We start from the raw sequence: 15,378 nt of genomic DNA, 5'->3' as shown, positions 1-15,378 counted from the left end.
AAAAAAAAGTTTGTTTAAGCTCCCAGTCTATCTATGCAGATTCTGCATATCTTTACTGACTGCATACTCGGCAACGTCCTCTTCTCTTCCGGACAAAAGTTTTCTCATGTTTTTAGCATGATCCACATAGCTGTAGTATATGATATTTTTGTTTCATAAAGATTAAAGCATAGGGGTCCCATTCATTTCCATTTGTGCAATATAGATTATTAATCCCCTCTAACTGAGGGTTCTCTGACAACAGCTCCAGGTCCATATACCTAGACTTTTCAGACACTCACGTACATCTGTTTATCTCAGCTGTTACAGTAGTTCACGATGACAGAAGCCTTTAAGCAGTCTAAACCTCACAAGGCTTCACAAGTTCAAGCCAATCTGTGAACATCAACTGTGTTCAAACTGGAAATTGGTAAAATGCATGCAGCACAAACAGCAGTGGCCCACGGGAGCTACAATCTGCATCTGTGTCAATGATCTAGTTCAATTTGTTCTTTGTCAGAGGCTGCTCTTTGCAACCAGATAGACACATGCTGTTCTGGTTCTGAATATGACAATTACAGGGCTAGAATTAATGCAGTAAGTCAATACAAATTGACAGCAAAAGCTGTTCAATTAAAAGCAGTAAAAGACAAGAGGGACATTTGGTTTTCTTTTGTGAAGGTAGTTATGCAAAAGCAGTTTGTTATTCAGGTAACCTCAGGCACAGATTTTCAAGAACCGTATCAGCACTGAATTTGCCATGAACTATCTTCCATTGCAAATAAAATAGTTCTACTCCCGAAGAACTAATAGCCAAGCTGTGATATTATAGGAAAGGACTGGGGGATGAATACAGGTATTTAGCAAGACCCATACAGAATAGTATTTTTCCACTTAGAGAGACGTTAACACAAAACTATGCTAACACATTTTATACATACTGGGACCAGAGTTGAAGACCACTTAGCTTACGAGACTAAAAACTGGGGTATAATAGAAAATGAAACAATACTGAAAACTAAAATTTGCTAGAGTAGTGTATTTTAGGTTTAAAAGAAAACAGACAAGCAGAGGCTTTGTCAGTTTAGACTACCATTTGCATTTCAGAGCACTGGAGAAATGAATTTAGCATGTTCAACAGTGAAAAGTCCTCTCATAAAACATTCTGGGAGATTACAACAAGACTGGAAGTAGATTTGCTTATGAGAACTCTGTCCTTTGGAGGCAGCAGCATTATGGCTCATGGTTTGCCTGTAATGGCTTTCACGATTGAATCTATTTAACCATAAGCGTGAACAACAGTTAGGAACTCACCAGACTTCAGCAGGTCTTCTCCATTTCTAAAAGTCCAAAGCAGTCCTTCTCCAGTTTTGATCAGACTTTGATCTGGAGGAGGTCTGCCTTCTTCAGTCTGCCTTTGGAGGTCTGAGAGATGGAGAAACAGATCTGCCACATGAAAACAGGTCCAGCTTCACAACTCCGTGACAATCGGTGGAGAGAGGGCGGCTGCTAAAAATAAATAAATGAAAAAAATCCTAATACTGTACATTTTCAGCAAGGTATTTTCTCAGGAAGTATAAAGAGACAAGGAAACCTACTCATTGCTCATAAGAACCTTATTTACATGATCCACAACAAATTTTAACAAACTTGCCAGCTTCATAGTATGGTTACCTCTTCCCTGCTGACAATACAAAAGTTCAAAATGAACTTTAATTCTGTACAGAATTAATTTTCCAGGCTTTTTGCTTTTTTCTTTCCTCCCTCATCCATCTAGACGTGGACTTCACAGGAAGGACGACAACATTTGCCTGCACAGCTAGCAGCTTTTCATTTAAATGAATGCCATATAAAATATTCCTCCATCTGAACCCCCTCCCAAAAAAAATAAAATAAAAAGCTTAACTAACTTCACAGACTGATTCTAAATTTTAATAAATGCATTAGTATGAGGGGTAATATAAATCATCTCTGATCCAGAAATGAGGAGGCCCATTTTCTGCCACTGTACATTGCACCCGGGATAAAACTCTGTGCTGAAAAGGGTGACACTTGAAGACATAAGGCTCTATTGAACTGAGTTAAAAGTGTACTTGGTGATTTTCTTCCACTAAACACCACAAATGACATGGGATTTAGAGAAAATATAGTTACTGGGAAACAAATGCCACAATAGCTCCATCAAGCCAAAGACAGCTGTGAGAATAACTTCACGTAGGAGCAAATTATTTGTTTGTGCGCATGTGTACGTGTATTTGTGTAAAAGCCAAGAAGTTTCTAGTCAAGATGCACTAAAGAAATCCATGATGAACTTGAGAGCTGTAGAATCCCACCGTGTCACCCAGTCTGAGGGGCTGCACCCCACCAACATAGGGGGACTGACCAAGACCCTGAGGGGAGAAGCACCACACATGGAAACATGCCTCAAAAGGATCTGAAAACTGCCTCACTCTTATGCTGCATTTGCTGCTTGCTGCTTACAGTGTCTTACAAAAGAGGTGAGAGTCACTGTGGCTGTTTCAACACGAAAAGGTGTGCTGTGAGGAAGCAGCAAAAGGCACCAGGATGTCCATCTGGGAATGGGACACTCAGTCCCCGAGGCAGTGCTCTGCCTGACGTGTCTTTTTGAACCTTGTTTTTGTCAGTATTATTTCCCCATCTGTAATCTCCTTTGCTGACAGGAATGACTCACCATTTTGCCGGTCACAGGCTGTGGGAAGTGGTGGCACGGTCAGGCTGGGCTGTGCCTGGCGTGAGGTGGGCATGGCGGTGAGGCAGGCAGGTGGGCTGCAGTACCCACTGCCACCAAAGCTGGGATCAAAAGCCAGGTAGGGCAGCCCTGCCACTTACAAAATGAAGTGAAAGGGGAAAAAAAAAAAGGGGGGGGGAAAGAAAAATAAAGGAAATATCCTTTCAAAATGGCTGTGCAGGGGGTGGCACCAGCAGGCCTCAAGTACAGCCAGCAGCCATTTTCTGAGGGTCCCCTCCAGGCAGGCTGAGGGGAGACCCCGGCTGCATCCACACCAACCCCTCACTGCAGGCCTCAGCCGCGGCTTACCTCAGACAACAAAACCACCACGGCTTCTCCATCTCGTTTCAGGTATTGTAACCCCACAGCTTCGGGTGACAAAAACATGGCAGCAAACATCAAACATCAAAAATTCCCCCTGGAATAGCAAACATTGGCTCAGGCTGGGAGGCAAGCGATGGCTCTGGTAAAGGGAGGGGACATCTCCAGTGTACTTTTAGCACTGTGTTGCTGGAGGAGGCCAACACCTCAGGGATATGAATACCAGTGCCCACCACCATGGGCTGCCTCTTATTTTCACCCGTTTTCAAACTGCTTAGCACTAGGGCTGCTGCGTTACAGAAAACTTACCAGAGCCCCAAAGCAAACCGTGCTGCCAAGGGTCCTCTTCTTCCAAACTCCAAAACTAAATGGAGCTGTGAGAGACACTGACTCTATTAGAGATGCTCGTTGGGGATTTTGAACCTGAAACATTTGCAGGTTAAAAAGCAATCAAAAAAAAGTCTGGAGCAGTGAAAAGTCACCAGGAGTAAGAGGGCAGCATGAGCAGTGGGCATGGTGACCTTGGCAAGGCGGGTTAAAGCCGGGGTGGTTTGCCTGTTGTTGCCCTCCACACGTTTTCTGAACGCAGATATCATTCATCCAAGCCAACCACTGAGGATGGGAAAATGCAGTTTTCAATATAAAGTTTAAATTTCCTAAAAATAACCCCCTGGTTTGAGGCTTTTAATATCAGAAATAAATCCACTTATATCCATAAAACCTGATTATAATTAGTCGTACAAGTAAAATTATGAGTGTAATTAACTACAGCTATTAATTGAAATGCCTTCGGGACATTATTTCCCTTCTTGCAGTTGAATGCAATTTGCATTTAAAGTTATAATGTAAAGGATATAAGATTTTTAGAGATTGCGATAAATTCAGATTATTTTCTTATCTTTTACCTCTTAAAGTCTTCTGAAGTGATTTAGACCTTTAGTACTCAAACAAATCTGATATGAAAATAACAAACGGCTAACACTATTTTAATACCTGTGGTATTTGCTTCCTTATAATCTATTTCCATGTACTTAGGATTTCTCCACGCCTTTTCTTTTTTATTATGTGAAGGAAACCTCAAAAAAAAAATATTACTTTGCATCTACTGAAATTACCTTTATGACAACACCCATTCACTTTCCAGGTTACTGAGACTGCTCACTGTTCCCAGCACGTAGGAGAAATACCTTGATTAGTTTATAGCTATGTGTGGTTATGAGGAATTTATGTGAGAGAAAGACATTTTGCTGATTATGTTGATGTTGAGATTAAGGCTTTTATAAATCAGAATGTTGTTTTTTTTTCTATCAAGAAAGCTGTATCTTTGAAAACCTACAATCATCTGAGTTTGTTGCACATTACATAAAATGCTTTCTTACGTGCAGTAGGCACAATGTTGTGTGCCCTGGAATCCAACAGTCCCTGTTGAACCTAGGAATAATCCTAAGAGAAAAACAGTAACCTACCTAAGTTGAAGGAAAACTGTTGCTTAAAAAGGGAGGATGAAGGCATGAATTCAACCACCAAGATGCTGACATTTTCCTCCATCCTGTTCAGCTGAAACTCTCTGCAACTGACAGCTGCTAAGGTTTCTGTGCAGCACTTAGTTTCAAACACAAATAAACAAAAGGGAGGATTCAGTACTAACTCTCATGTCCTCAGAGAACTGCAGTGCCCCAAATCATTGATATAACTAAAACATTTTGGGGAACTGGATGTTATGACAGTCAGATGAAGACTATAAAGGAGGTTGTAAGCAGAAAACTTGCCAAAACTCCTTTTACTTCCCTAGCTTTACAGAAGTTGGAGCAGCAGAGAACACAGTGTCTTATCTAGCCGTGCAAAAAGGACTCCGGTGTCACTCATATAAAAGAAAAAAAATGAAATGGGTTTCTATTGTCCTGATTGTTATTATTGCAGTGCCAGAGCATAAATGGGATGCTAGGGTTTCTGATCCTACAGATATCAATGCACATGTGATAAAATGTATACTGATACTGATTTATTTTTAAAAACAGCTATTAAAGCTTATAAACAGCATACATTCCGGTCACATGGGAATACATTTAGAAAGTCTGTGCAATTTCTGTTGCAACCACAGAAATATTTCAAGATTGTGACAGATAAGAGCTTGTAGGATAACAGATAATGATTTACAAATGCCTCATATAAAGCCTATTTTTAAAAAAAAAAAAAAAAAAAAGCATGCCTGAGTGTTTCTCAGCAAGTACCGAATGACCTCAGTAGCAGATCCAGCTGTTAGATAGAGATGTCAGTTTGGTGAAACCTAGTGGCTTGTTTCAGTAACATGAGGCAATGCATGCAGAGGTTTGTAAAAGGGCTGTGCAACAGAAGCAGACACAGAAACAACTCTGACAGATAAATCTGTTTACGAGGGAAAAAGAGCACAAACACTAAGCTGCATGAGATGGAATTAAGTCTTCCAATAGCTCATTTTCTCCCTTTGACTAAGATATATATGGCTAAGTCAGCCTCAACTTCTCCAGAAGATAGACCTTACTAGAGTTTTCAACTTTCTGGTTAACCAGATTAAATAGAGGCTGAGAAAAAAAAAATAGTAAAGAAAGAAGACTGAGGTAGAAGTTGAGAGAGAGATAAAGTTTCTGTTACAAAAGTTATTTTGCAAAAGTTGCTCCCAGCAGGGCACATGAAAGTGGCAGAGTAATTTGCTTCTCCATTCAGAAAATCAGGAAGAACAGTACAATAATAAAACCTGCCGGTCGCATGGGCAATGGTAATAAAAACTTAAATATCCATGCCTGCCTTGCTGCAAGCAACTGCCAAGTTCCTGCCAAGAAAGCTGAAATGGAATGATTAACGCATCCTGTGCCCTCGTTACAGTGCATTCAATTATCCCAGGATACTCCATGGCAAATAGATCATTTTCAGTACAACATCGTATCACGCTCTCTGCATTGCACACTCCCTAAAAGCTTATCTAGCGACAGCCTGCTTATCTGCACCTGATCCTGATGCTAGGATGTTTGCTTGTTTTCTTTCTCTGCTTGTCTTCAAACTTCATTTAAAGGGAATTTAAGAAAAGGCAGTGCTCTTGTACCACTGATTTTAACACTCCTCAGTTACAATTTGTGCTCAGCAAGTTCTGAAAGAAGCTCCTGGCAGCATGTTCTAGATCTACATCACTATTTATTCTTATTAAGAGGAATTTGGTTGTAACTGATGACTTCTAAGAGTATTATACTATAGGTATACTAAGGTATTATGCTATAGGTAACATGATTTCTAACTTTAACTGGAAGAACAGTAGTTTCCTCTCTGCCTACCCCTTGCTCCCCCAACCTGTGTAAAACATCCCAGGATTACAGATGGCATCCAGCACCATGCAGCATTACCAGCCTTTAGTGTGGGTAAACCAGCTGTGCAACCCAATCCTTGACTCCTAAACGCATGCAAAGATGCAAATTGTAAATTGTAAATCAAGATCCTAGCAGCGTCCCACAATAGTAAAATAGGCTTTTAATTCAGTGAACTTTTTGAAACGTTAGTCTGAAGTTTGCTGTAAGGATTAAAAATAGTCTGTAAAGCAAAATCAGAAAATGAATTTGCATTTTTTTTAAACAAATGAAGTATATGGCAAAATTTAGCAGTCGTGTACCATGTCAGTAGGAACCCTTTATTCAACTCTTCATGTTAAGAAGAGTTAAGATTCGCTCAGCTGTGAATTTCCAAAAGGAGGAGAACATTTTTGCTCAAAAAGATGAAGTCAAATAGCAAGCCAGCCTGGAAGAAACTGGCCTCCACAAAAACTACCATAAAGGCAACTTTTAAAATTGATCTGCAACAATTTCCATTACAAATTATTTTAAGTTCATATTTAAGTTTTAATCTTTGTCATGGAAGAAGGCCAGGAGTGAGACTTGTTATTGTGATGGCAGTTTGCATTTTTCACTAGCACAGTGATGTGTGTTGGGTTCCTGAAGCTGAGTTCCTCACACCTACATCAGATGCTAGCAGAAAATCAAGAAATTTCATAGCTGGCTTTGTAAATCACAGGTTAGTGCCACTTCCTCTCAGACCATCCCTTGCTAGAAAGTCAGACATTCGGGCTCAAGGCATCGATACCACTTTAAACCCAATCAATGTGGAACACTGTTTGTTCAAGTGGGATGTTCTTTGCACATTAGATCAGGGTGATTTACTGTGTGAATCTGTAACCCAGACAGGATCATCTATGCAAAGTGCAAAAGTCCAGATCTGACAGACTGAAGCGCCCAGCCGGGGAATAACCTACATAAAGGTATCTCCAGCAGGTAAGTGCAAAGGCTGCACTGAAATACTAATATTCTGAAATAAAGCTTCAGTTATGGCCCTAACAGAAGAAAAAAAAAAAGTTCAGTGTCGCACCCAGAAGTTAGCACGAGCACGTAGTGCATGAAGGTTACGAGCTCCCTCAAAGCAGAGGGCAGAGCTTTACAGTCACCCTACTGGCACTTGCATCACGTGCTGTGACAAGCTGGAGTACCTAAGACATTTTTCAGAGTGACCTTATAACATTTATCAGAGTGCTGTGCCTTTGAGGAAACGCGCGCACAAAACACAAGGCTCGCTGTTAACTCCAAGAATAGACAGCAGCAACCATTTAAAGAACCACAGCAGAAAAAGAGGCTGCGAGGACACTCGACAACTGGTTCACCCTGGGTCTATTCATCCTGAGCCAGGGTGTGTAACTGTGGATGTGGAGAAACTACAAATAGTGCCTGTGACCTGCCCGTAACACACTCTTGTTTTGCTTTTGGTATCCCAGTTATCTGGGGGATTTAAGTAGTAAAATTACTTGAAAAAAAATCATATCTATTTCAAGTAGTTATCAGCATATTCAGTCCATTAACATGGATTTTCTACATTAAAAGTGTTTGTGGCAAAGGCACCTGTAAGCAGTTCGAAGCCCTCTGTAAATTGTACAGTGTTTTTTTAGCTGATAAACCAGAACGGACAACCAAAATAAAGCTGGCTTCTCTCTGCAAGTATTCTTCCTCAAATACCTTCCTTTGGAGTAATCTTTTGTTTTAAGCAAAATACATAAACAATAGAAAATAATGTCAGTGCTTTACTATTGTATACACAAACCCGAAATACCTTTTATAGCCATCACAAAAATACTGTACTGGTTTGAAATGGTGGGAAACTTACTTTTTTCTTTCATCGAGATGGAGAACTTTAACGTTTTGTAGTAAGACATTCCTCTGGAATAATATATATTTCATGGAATCAGGTAAAAGATATGATACATTTTTTCATATCAAGGCTATAGACATTAAATTTAATATTGTGGGAAACAGCAAAAGAGCCTGATCAGAATCCAAAGTTATTCTTTTTATGCAACAAAAAATGAACAAAGCAAATCCCAATGGCTCTTGCAAGCATCCCTTGAAACAACCAGCTTTCCACAAACACCTGAAAACAAAATTGCAGGTATTTGTGCAAAGAACCTTTTTTCACATTTAAGTGACTGTAGGCCTCTCTCAGTAGGCTAGTAACTCTGTGGCAGTTTACAGTTGAATTATAAGACAGATCCAGCTAAGAAAACACTCCCCTGACCCATTTTTTCCTCCTTTTTCCTTTTTTTTTTTTTTTCTTTTTTAAACCACAAAGCAAAGAAAAAGAAGTTTTGTTCAACAGACTGGAGCGATCTGAAAAAATCAGAGCTCAGGTTGCATACGTGTCAGCTTTTCCATTCCTGATACTGTTTCCTTCAGCTATTCTGCATTTATTTTTAAAAGGTCATTAAGCAAGATACAAAAGGTGAAGTGCAAAGTTACAGATTTATAACCTGCCCGAGCACTTGTTAGACAAAGGGTCAGTGCTGCCTCGAACACAAAAGCTGAGGTAAAGGAGGTGTCTGCTTTCTACCCTGAAACATCAAAACCCAGCTGTTAAAGGAAGCGAGACCAAGCCCAGCCATGAGTGAAACGTTAGGAGGGGATATTCACATCTGCATTCTATCCCTTACCCTCCTTTAATCAATTCCTGATATTTTTTATTAATTTATTTGAACCCTACCCCTCTTCACACTCAGCCTTTTGCTATATTGGCCTGCCTGTCATTCACATGAAAGAGGCTACTTTAAAATACAGCTAATGTTTTTTCCCCAGTTAAATGAAAATAGGTGAAACAACAAGTCAAGCTTCTTGTTCCTACAGATTCTGTGCTAAAAGCCAGTGATTCTTCAGGCCACTCTTAATTCTTACCACTTTAAACTGCTGCTTGTTTGCCTCATGGCTCACTGAGCAGTCAAAACTCTGGATTATGCTAAAAGCAGAATTTAATGACTTGGCTAACTGACTTACTACTTGAAAATATCACATACCCTAAAGGTAATAGCATGATAGCTTGTATTTCACTCAGTCATTTAAAGATATGTAACTAGGGGGAAAGGTAAGAAGTTTAAGGACCCAGTGTGGCATCTTTGTTCACATCTCATGGTCAAATTGGTCCTCTGATATGCTGCCAAAATTTTATCAAAAAGCTTCCACTGCAGTTCTCTTTGTTACAAGCACTGGGGCTGCCTAGGCTCAAAGAGGCCGTGGGCCCAACGGTTTATTCCCTTGTGTATGTCTTTTAAACAGGAACATTTTCATAATCAAAACCGAAGATAAAAAGGATAAAAAGGAAAGACCACATGGCAAGCAAACATTTCCAATTCACTTGCTCATGAGCAAGGTTGTAAACACGAGCATGCACTAACAGTCGATATGCATCACTCGGGCCTTCCTGTGTGGAATCCTTTCCTGTCCCTTGGACAGGCACACTCACGTAATGCGACTATTTTTGCTTAAAAAGTAGCCAAAGCAGTTTTATTACATATCAAAAGGAAAATGTAATCTAACAAAAATTCACCTAACTTTCTGTTCTGCTTGCTGGTGGATCTGAACGCAAAATAAAACACCCAGAATCCAGATGAAGGATTGGTTTAGATTGCGGCATAAACAGCTAAACATCAGAGCTTAAAACTCCAGCCAGTTCTACCCTTGTCAATTTGGAAATGCATTCAAATCATATGAAAATTCAGTCTGGAAGGGCTCTCGGAAGTCTCCGGCCCAGCACCCTGCTCAGAGCAGGCTCGGTGTGCGGTCAGACTGGGCTGCTGAGGGTTTGACCCAGGTGGGTGCTGAAACCTGCAGGGCTGGGGACTCACAGCCTGCCCCGCGGCTGCGCTGCCTCCTGGGGAGCGAGCTTCTCCTTTCCTATCAGCTCAGCACCACTCTTACTGAAACCGGTCTGCGTGCTCCTGCCTCGCACCACTTCAGAGGCTGGCTCCATCTTTGCAATTAGTTCCTTCTACGTCTCCAAGTGGAAGGGGTTTGGGGGAAGCGGACACCGTACTGGAGACATCTGGATGTGTTCATCCACTGCCCGCTGCTGAACTCTTCCTCCTAACTCGGGCAAGACTTCATGACCAAATTCTGCACGCTTTTTTCTCCTCATAGTACACTTCTGTGTGGCACTGGCACCACGAGCAGCACGCGGGGGCAATTGTCAGACTGTCAGTCGAGCACTTTGGAGGAGGGATCTAACAATATAAGGGCCCGACTTCTGTAATCACATTGTTCCTTGCATTGTCTCAGTGCTCCAAACATTGCAACACAAACATAATTTGTAAGACTTTCTTAATTAGGCACTGGTGGTGCTGGATCCTATTTCTGGCTCTGAAGCAGCAGTTTTCCTTTGTTGTTATCCAGTTATCAACATGAACTCTCTACTTTTCCTGCAGCTTCTCATTGGGAGGCCAAGGTTTATTTATAATGTGTAAATATTTTCTCCATCAAAATGCCGCACTAAATGAAGAGATAATTTTTAATCTGCAAACCATCTCAGCCACTGTATGCAAAACATAGAGGGCCTAAATGAATACTGGGCTTCCTATAACAAATATCAGCAAATTTTAAACGAGTAAAATTACCTGGCTGAGCTTCTCTCTGATGTTGCCCAGTAAGACTAAGTCAAGCCTGTTGTTTCAAACTATTTCTACGATTCAAATATAGCCAGCACATAACCCACCACCTTTCCAATTTATTTGCCAGTTTAGTTCATTTCTTCTACCTTAGTTTGACCAACCTGCCCTCAGCTGGATGTCGTAAATACAACAGAAGTCACAGGATACTTGGAAGAACTAAAAAGGCACAGAAGAATAAGCTAGAAGGGAGCTTGGACTAGCAGACAAGATCAGAAAGTCTGACCTGGCTGTGACAGAATACTGACAAACCAAAGTAAAAAGAAAGTACTTCAGACAAGAACGTCTTCATTTAACTTCTTATTAATACTTTTAAAATCAACCGTCTCTGGCAGTACTAGGCTATGCCTCAGCTCATTGCTGACGCAGCTTTGAGCAGAAGGCTCAATTAGATGTCCTGTCGAGGTTCTGGCCAACGTGAAACATTTATGATTCAATAGTTCTATGAAAAATAATAAAACACAGTTATTTCATTTGCATTAAGTCTACACTCACTGAAAACGTTCAAAGTGGCAATATGCAGAGCAGTTTGGCTCTGCTGTTTCTACAAACCAGAAAGCATCATCATCTCACATAAGAACTCTGTAAGCCATCTCCTTTGTACTTTGCACCCAATAAAAATCTGATGCTGAAAAATAATTTCAACAATACTAAGATAAATGACATTGCTTACTGAGTACAAGAAGACCTGTATTTTCAGGGATCAAACGTTTAACAAAGGCTGCGAAGCATCTGCTGCTCTATTTATTTATTTATTGCTGGGCTGGAACTACCTGAGCTCTGACAAACAAAAGCAGTATGTGACCCATCTTAGGACATCAGTTTGCTCTGTAGTCCTGAATTTTAAATGAAGTGTGAGAAGTTAGAATGCAAGGTTCAGAAAGCCAGGTAAAGGTACATTCTCTCAGCTCTGTTTTTATGATTTTATACTGGCAACAGACACGAAGAGCTGGAACCACTGTGGTGATGCTTGCACCCACAGACTAGAAGAATATCAGAATCAGAGAGTTCTCAAGGACTGCTGTTGTGTCATGCACGGTTCTATTACTGGCAAAAAAACACACGCTGCTTCTTCAAACCATGTGAATGCCACTTGTTTGACCATAAATATTGACCATGAAGTAAGTAATAACTTCCATGGAAGTTTACGCAATGTTAATCAGACCGAAAAGGTGCAGCAGGGTGCCAGCTTCAAATACATCTAAAAACATTTAACTGTTAGAGAGATCTGTTAGGCCTCAGAGCCTACTGCTACTGTTTGGACAGACAAAACTAACTTGCAAAAACTAGGGTATTTGGGTGCCTCTATCTTACCCATCTGCTTTATTTAATTTCTTTGTGAGCTACTGAGACTCATGCAGAGATAAACTGTCAGCAAGAGCAGCACTTCTCGATTCTACAAGCATGCTCAGAAAATACAGATTTAAATTAAATCTCAAAGTATCCTTAATATTATTTCTAGTTTGTGGCTGATTTTGCTGACCAGCCCTTATCAAACATTGCTTTTAATTTTCATTAACAGGAAATCTTTTACACATGAACAAGGAAGCTGGAGGCAGGTCCCAAACAAAAGGCGCGGTCTTCCAAGATTCTGTCAGGATTATTGTCATCAAACGATAAATCAGCAAGCATGGATGACTGCATTTTACTAACTTCTTGCTTCCATTTACTGGACCTAAGGGGAAAAAAGTATAACAAAAGCTGAAATTAATACATACGCTGATCCCGTGGGCGCTCAGCCAGCCGGGGGCAGCTGTGCCTGCGGTCCGTGCGCTTTCTCAGGACACTTCATGGCCCCAGCCTGCAGATAATGGACAAATGGTCTATACAGAGAAAATCAGTGACATAACCTCCTGTGCCAACCAAAGGGAGTGCAGGGACCAAGAGGATATGCTCCAGCCATAACTGGCAACTCCAGAACAGATGAAAGCAATTGAATAAAGGTAAAAATTACTTTTGGAGTTGGGCTTTTAAGATCTAGGGGGAAGTGACAGTGGTCAGCTGCTTTTGGCAGCAGGGCATTCGCAGCATTTGGTACCTCCGTGCTTCCCGTCAGGCTGTCAGCTTGAGGGAAACAGTATTTGCATACGAAGGTACTTCCCTTTCTGCTTCTTTCCCTCTCCCTCCCAGGAGAAAGACCAAACGCCCTTCAGCTCTTGGACTTGGCTCTTTGAAGAAAGGCTGTCTGCCTACCTTCAAGCCTAGGCCACGTATTTTTAGCTTGTCAGACACACATAGAGGGATCTGGGCAGAACTTCAGCACAGGTCACTTCACCACGGCAAGATGGGGTTTGGTGAATTCAGACTTCAAAATTGAATAGAGCTTTGTTACTGAAAATAGCACATCTGAACATCTTAGGTACCTAGATTATTTTTTCACTTTCAATACCTAAAAGCCTTAATAGGAGAAATTCACAACAGGAGCAACTAGAGATGCTATTCTTTGGTTCAAAGTAGTTTTTCAACACTGAAAACGCACAAATGACTCAAACATCACTGTGAATTTTTGCACTTGTGAAAAAGAATTGTTATGAATGCACCAGAAATGTATTACTAGGCAGTAAGGACAAGTGCATTGAGCAAGTGTCATCATTTAATGCTCCAATTGCACCTGATAAATAACAGCAAGAGACTGCTTCATTTCCACTGAGACGCTAACTTCTTAGGTACCATCCTCGGAAGATCCTCAGTGATACTGATGCACACTACTCCTTGGTTAAATATCCATTTAGCTCAAGGGCCATAAAATAAGAATAGTTCATTTCCAGCTAAACATGACCACAATATTGTTGGAAACATACAAAAAACAAACACACACCAAATGATATATGACTCCTGATAGGCCAGATTACTCTGGACTTTGGTCCAGTTGCCAGCTCAACCAGATTAACTTCCTTTTTGGAAAAAAACACATTATTTTAATTGCAGTATGTCTCATACTGCCAGTGTCTGCTCAGAGGAAATGTCTCAACATTATATATTGTCAAGAAAATACGTGAGCAAATGCTCATAGATGTGGAAGCAGTAGCTGGAACATAACAGTACGCCAAGACTGTACACCAAGTACTCAAAGCTCCTTGTTTCAGATGCTCCGTTTCCAAGAGCAAAACCTGTATGTACAAAAGAGATCATTTCACTTCTGAAATGGATTGTTGTCTAAGAATAAATGTAATTGCTATTAAACTGCACTACTGAACAAGGGATTGAGCTGAGAAAATACAGAGCCTACCTTTTGGAAACAACAGAACAGTTTAGGATGGAAATACAGTTCAGGTATAATCTGCTTATCAGAGCTATTAGAGTTATGGTTTCAGGGTGTTTTTTGTTTGTTTGTTTTGAGAAATTCCACAAACCAAGGACTGCATCCACATCCATCTGAAGTTTTATTCCACTTCTAAAGTGAAATCCATCTACAAATTCATATCCAAACAACACCAGGATGAATTCTGACCTCTTATTCCTGTAAGTTTGTCTCAGCATTGTTATCTCTCCAGTGATTAAACAAGACTTTTCCCTATGACTTTCCAGTAACTAATCTGAAGTCTTGCCTCATCTAAAACCCTACCAGTAGGGCACTGTGGCATGCATTAAAATAATAATAGTAAACAAGATTCTAGAGGAAATCTAATAATCGACCGAGTAAAAAGACCGCTATTTTCTCAAATATTCTTCATCTTTTCTTTGTAAATCTCTGTTATGGATCTGACACATGAAAGAAGTGCTTCCTCCAGCAGCAGCACATCAAACAAGCCAGCTCCCTGGTAGAATTTACCACATTAAGATCGTTTTGTATGCTGTGCATTTTTTCCCAAGGACTTTCTGCCATTAGCATTAACCTAGTAGTTAACTGGGATTCACGATGAAGTGCATGCTCCTAAAGAGCCATTCACAGCCTCTGTTTACCTGAAATTCCACTTTTTAGTACTACCTGAAGAAATAAGATGAGCTTCAGGATGGCTTCACGTTTTTTTTCCCTTTATAAATTGTTTGGAAAAGAAGGCAACCTACTGAGCTAGTGGTGCATAACAGCAAACACACTTGCTAAGACCCATAAAGGAAAGGAAAAGGTAACGGAAAACATCACCCTCTGTACTGACCACGTCCACAATACAGGGAGCTGGTACAATACCTGAAGCAAGGCCTACTTGTAACATTTGGAGGGAGCAGATGACCTCCTCTTTTCCAGACCAAGTTATTCTGTGATTTTACAGACGTAACAGGTTACAAAACAAAAGGAGAGGAAACTATGACTGCCTGTGCCACAGCATGTGACTCTCTTCCTTTAGCTACAGGAAAGAATTTCCTTTGCTGCAGCTTCATTCTCCACCTAGGCAAA

This window comes from Netta rufina (assembly GCF_964035555.1).
Source record: "Netta rufina genome assembly, chromosome: 21".
Classification (NCBI taxonomy): Eukaryota; Metazoa; Chordata; class Aves; order Anseriformes; family Anatidae; genus Netta; species Netta rufina.
The sequence above is the reverse complement of the archived record's forward strand: the minus strand, read 5'-3'. Positions refer to the sequence as shown.